This window comes from Amblyraja radiata, chromosome 31 (genome assembly GCF_010909765.2).
Source record: "Amblyraja radiata isolate CabotCenter1 chromosome 31, sAmbRad1.1.pri, whole genome shotgun sequence".
NCBI lineage: Eukaryota > Metazoa > Chordata > Chondrichthyes > Rajiformes > Rajidae > Amblyraja > Amblyraja radiata.
In genome coordinates, this window is record NC_045986.1 from 19,993,585 (window position 1) to 19,999,168 (window position 5,584).

The following is a 5,584-nucleotide window of genomic DNA, read 5'->3' on the forward strand; positions in this document are numbered from 1 at the left end:
TACAAACTCCGTACAGACAGCATCCGTAGTCAGGATCGAACCCGGGTCTCTGGCTCTGTAAGGCAGTAGCTCTACCACTGCGCCATCGTACTGCCCTAACAGTGCAACATTATGTTTGCTCCAATAATTTCCTTATGGTAGCAGGTACTGCTGTAACCACACAACAGCAAGGGGGAGGAGGGATGCAGGAGAGGAAAGAGTTAATCCCTTCCGGGGACCTCAGCAACATCTAATTGTGTGGTCTACTAACAACCAAGATAGGTAACGCACCAGCTCAGTTAATTATGTTGTGAGCGGGTTTTATTTTTCGAGCCATGTTTGGTGACTTCATTACCTGAGCACAAAGTGATCAAACGGGATTAGTTGCACATATCATCTCACTGCAGATGGGACATTTCCCCATGCATAAGATCTCCTGCATGTTCTCATTCTGGCAAATCATCCGCGGTTGCCAGGGAAGCAACTGAGAAGTACGCATGTATTAACATGGAGTGAGGGAGAGGGAGAGGGAGAGGTGGTTGGGGGAGAGGGTGAGGGAGAGGTGGTTGGGGGAGAGGATGAGGAGGGGGGGAGGGGAGAGGGAGAGAGAAGAGAGAAAGGGAGAGACAGCAATCTGTATTCTCAACTAATCTCACCTCTGCTGAGATTTGCATATAATTAGGTCTAAATCTCGCAACAAATCTCACCCTCCCTTGCTTAGTCTCCTTTAAATGCAACAAAATACAATTCATCTCATGGCTGTAAAAATGCCACATTCCACAGGGAAAAGCTGGGGAAATCCAACTAAATGGAATATCAAATGGTGTAAATTTCTCTACAGACATTAACATTTGTTCTGACAGTGCCGTTTCCATCTTGGCGGTTTTACAGGTAAATGTCAAACTCACTGATCCACTACATTTAAATTGGTTTGCTCAGTCCATGTTTTGAAGAGTAACAAAAAAATATCACTTTGGTCTGAACTGAGCTTAATTCTCAAGGCACCGTGTACAAGGGTAGCAGGAAATGTGTGCTGAATGATGGTAGCAGGGCGAACTGATGATTTAACCATAGGGAGATTTTTACTGCTTACTGTTGCATTGGGTGCACAGGTAGAGGCTTTGGAGATTTTTGGCCTAACGAAGCATTCCTGAAAACAACGCTATCAAATCTAAAACAGATGCTTCAGGCATTGGTTTCGTCTATGAGAGCAATATGTCTGTGCCAACAATGGTCTGTTTCCCACTTAGGCGATTTTTACAGGCGACTAGCTTGTCGCCACATGTTCGCCGTTGTTCGCCGGAAGTAGTCTCCTCTGTCGCGCAAAAAGTCGTAGGGTCTTTCGAGCCACCGCTAAATTTTCAACATGTTGAAAAATCTTCGGCGACAGTGGGTTTGACACCAATGAGCGTAGCTTGACTTCTCCTGACGTGGGTGCTGTCGTAGGTTGTCACCAGGATGACGCAGGTTGTCGCCGGTTTTTCGGCAACCTGCTGCAGCTATGACAGTCGTTGGCAGTCGCCTTAAAAATCGGCAAGTGGGACAGGCCCATTATCATCGTTACTTTTTTGCATATCTTTTATTCATTGTTCTTTATCTCTCCACATCATCGTCTGTATCTCTCGTTTCCCTTATCCCTAACCAGTCTAAAGAAGGGTCTCGACCCGAAACGTCACCCATTCCTTCTCTCCAGAGATGCTGCCTTACTCCAGCATTTTGTGTCTGTCATTGTGTCTGTGGTGTTTCCTGCATAACAATTGTAACTGCACATTATGATGAAATATCAATCTCTAACACCCTTGCCTCTATTTGCAGAAGCCTTGGCAGAAGTGCTGATGAAACAGCATCAGGCAGGTAGAACCATTGCTTCACTATAGTGATACAGTGATGATATAGTGATCTCTCGTGAGATTAGATCTCTTGCACTGACTGTGTAGATTTCATACATTCTCCTTGTGGGTTCTTCTTGGGTGCTCTGGTTTCCTCCCACATCTTCAATATGTGCTGATTAGATGGTTACTTGGCTATTGTGTATCAAATCTAGTGAACAGTGTAGGAATGAACTGCAGATGCTGGTTTAACCCAAAGATAGACACAAAAAGCTGGAGTAACTAAGGCAGCATCTCTGGTGAAAAGGAATAGGTGACGCTTCGGGTCGAGACCCTTCGTCAGACTGAGAGTCAGGGGAAAGGGAAATGAGAGATATAGATGGTGCTGTAGGGAGAAATGGAACAAATGAATGAAAGGTATGTCAAAAAGTAACAATTTTAAAAGAAACAGGCCATCGTCAGCTGTGTGCTAGGTGAGAATGAGTGCAGACTATGAGACTCAACAAGACCACTTTGAAGCTGGTATGACTTGGGTGGAGGAGGAATGGAGAGAGAGAGGGAATGCATGGGGTTACTTGAAGTTAGAGAAATCAATATTAATATCACTGGGTTGTAAGCTGCCCAAGCAAAATGGGGGATGCTGTTCCTCCAATTTGCATTAGACAGATCGATGACAGGAAAGTCAGAGGGAAATTAGTATGTGAGAGAAAATAAGTTGCAGGGCTACATGTGAACCTATAGGTTTGATGGGATTTCTCTGAGAATTGGCATGGCTCGAAAAGCCAAAAGGGCTTTTCTATACTGTATCTAATGGAAATATGAGAACATCTGAGAAATGAGCCAGCTTTAGAACCTTAGACTTTTTCAAATGTTTGCTGGAACAATGACATTCTTCCTTGTAGCAATGGAACGATGGAGAAGAGTGAGATTGTCTTCTGGTTGAATTAATAGACATTGTGTTTATTGTGTTATGGTCTGTTATGCTGCTGCAAGTAAAAATGTCATTGTTCCATTGTCAGCACACAGGACTGTTAAACACTCTTTGACACTCCCTGCATTGAATGAACTCATCTACAAAGAGCAGAGACCAGAATGCAGAACCAGAGCATTGCAGAAATATGTCTCTCCCCGTTATGTTTGAAGGAAACAGGTTCCAATTATTATGTTGGAAGAAACTGCAGATGCTGTTTTACACCGAATATGGACACAAAATGCTGGTGTGACTCAGCAAGTCTGGCAACATCTCTGGAGGAAGGGAATAGGTGACGTTTCAGGTCGAGACTCTTCTTCAGACGTCTCGACCTGAAACATCACCTATTCCTCTTCTCCAGAGATGCTGCATGGACCACTGACTTACTCCAGCATTTTATGTCTAGGTTCCAATCATTAACAGTTATAGATACCGTAGATCGATGGATTATCCTCATCCACGTAATAACAATCTTGTGAGAAATAACAGTAAGGACAACCTTCCCAATGACAAATATATGTCACCAGTCCTACATCCAGAAACATGCATGTAAAGACCACTAAGGAACTGTTGGACCAGGCCATTCACGTTCCCTCAGCCTGAAGGTATCTGAATACCCAAACTGAGATTTGCTTTGTACCCTCATTTAGGTTGAAATAAATGTCATGGTAAGTCAGTACATTGTCCAATTTTAGCTCAGATTTTATGTCACCCTCCTGTTCCAGTTTACCAAGGTGCTCAACATTTAGTTTAGTTTAGTGTAGAGATGCAGCGTGGAAACAGGCCATTCGGCCCACCAGATTCACACCGACCATTGATCACCCATTCACACTCGTTCGATGTTATCCCTTTTTCTCAACCATTGGGTCTCTGTCACTCTGCCAGCTGTGCCAGCGTATCACCCCGTTATTGTCAATCTGATTTCATTATCTCAGCAACCCTTTCATCTTAGTACTTATTGTGGGAATTGCGGCCACTTCTGATTAAATCATGTCATTTGACAAAGCGTTCTGATGTGAACTGATATGACTGGCATTCACAGTCTCGCGGTGATAATGAAATCAGGCCCACTCACCACTTTGCAACTGATCATTAATTCACCAAATGGTCTCTTAAACAGTGAGCCAAACAAAATCTTTAAGTGTTTTTTTTTGGACAAAAATAAACAGCATAAATAGAGATCTTGTGGTATTGTCTGTGGTATGTTCAACTTTGCACTGTTTCTTCAGGCCAAGTTAATACACAATGTTGGTTTAAACTGCCACCAATAATTGACAAAAAAAAGCTGGAGTTACTCAGCGGGTCAGGAAGCATCTCTGGAGAAAAGGAATAGGTGATGTTTTGGGTCGAGTCTGATGAAAAGTCTGGACCCAAAACGTCACCTATCCCTTTTCTCCAGAGATGCTGCCTGACCCGCTGAGTAACTCCAGCTTTTTGTGGCTTAATACACAATGTACTGCTCACTGCTGCAATTAAGACATCTGATCCAATTGTTATGCCACTGCACATTAGTTTCTGTTGCTGGGCAGGATTCTCCATACATTATTAACATCTATCAATTCCTAATTCCTTTCTAAGTCCCAGCGATCAACCATACACTAGTTCTAAACTACACACTAGGGACAATTTTTAACATAAGCCAATTAACCTACAAACCTGCATGTTTTTGCAATTTGGGAGGAAAACCAGAGTGCTCGGAGAACACCCAACGGTCAGAGGGAGAAGATACGCCGTCGGGGTTCGGCGTCGGCGTTCCATCAGCCCGGCGAGAGGGCCTGAGCATCGGGCCGCCCGGGGTGGCGACTGCGGGTGCTCGGAAGGCCCCGACCACGGGTGAACACCTGGGAAGATCGGAGGGGAGGCTGGCTGGACTATGGTGCCTTCCTCACCTTGGTGCCACTGTGTTATGTTGTGTCGTGGACTTTCTGTGTTTGCGCTTTTTTTTAAATTCTATTTTATTTTTAATATGTTTTATTATTTATTATTTATTTATTTTTATGAGACTGACTGTAAAGGGAAATTCATTTCGTTGTCTCTAATTGAGACAATGACAATAAATTTGAAATTTGAATACAATACATAGTCCGTACAGGCAACACCCATATTCAGGATCGAATCTGGGTTTCCAGCGGCAACTCTACTGCTGCGCCACCGTGCCACCCTTAATATAGGTCATGTACAACTTTAAACATTGCACCAAGTGTGAGACTGCTCTCTGCACACTACAACAACATTTATTATAATAGCTTCTTATCTTCCCCTATGGAGTAAGCAGAGTGCAGAAGTGCCAGCCTGCATCTCGCTAAGTTTCTTTTATTAATTAAGTACTTTGTTAGTTTAATTTACTGCTTAATTTACTGCCTACTCTCCCGCAACTTCGAGAAAGATTGAAATAGAGACTGAGAGCAGCAGCACCTTGGAAATGACACCTCCCTTGTTTCCATGGTGTTCTTGCTGCCTCTTGACATCGAGAAGATGCGGTCTCCGGTAAGAAAGTGGCCGATTCGAGCACTCCAAGCCGCGGAGTGTGCTCCATCCATCCCGACATTGGAGCTTTGATCATCCCGACGAGAGGGCCTGTACATCGGGCCGTCCATAGCGGCGACTACAGAGGGTAAGGCCCCAAACACGGGTGAATAAAAGGAGGAAGACTGACTGAACTTTATTGACTTCCATCACCGTGTTCACTGTGGTGGATGTTTATGTTAAGTTTTATCGTGTGTTGTGTTCTTTTAATTGTATGGCTGCATGGTAACTCACATATCACTGTAACCTTAATTGGGGCATGTGACAATAAATGTGAACT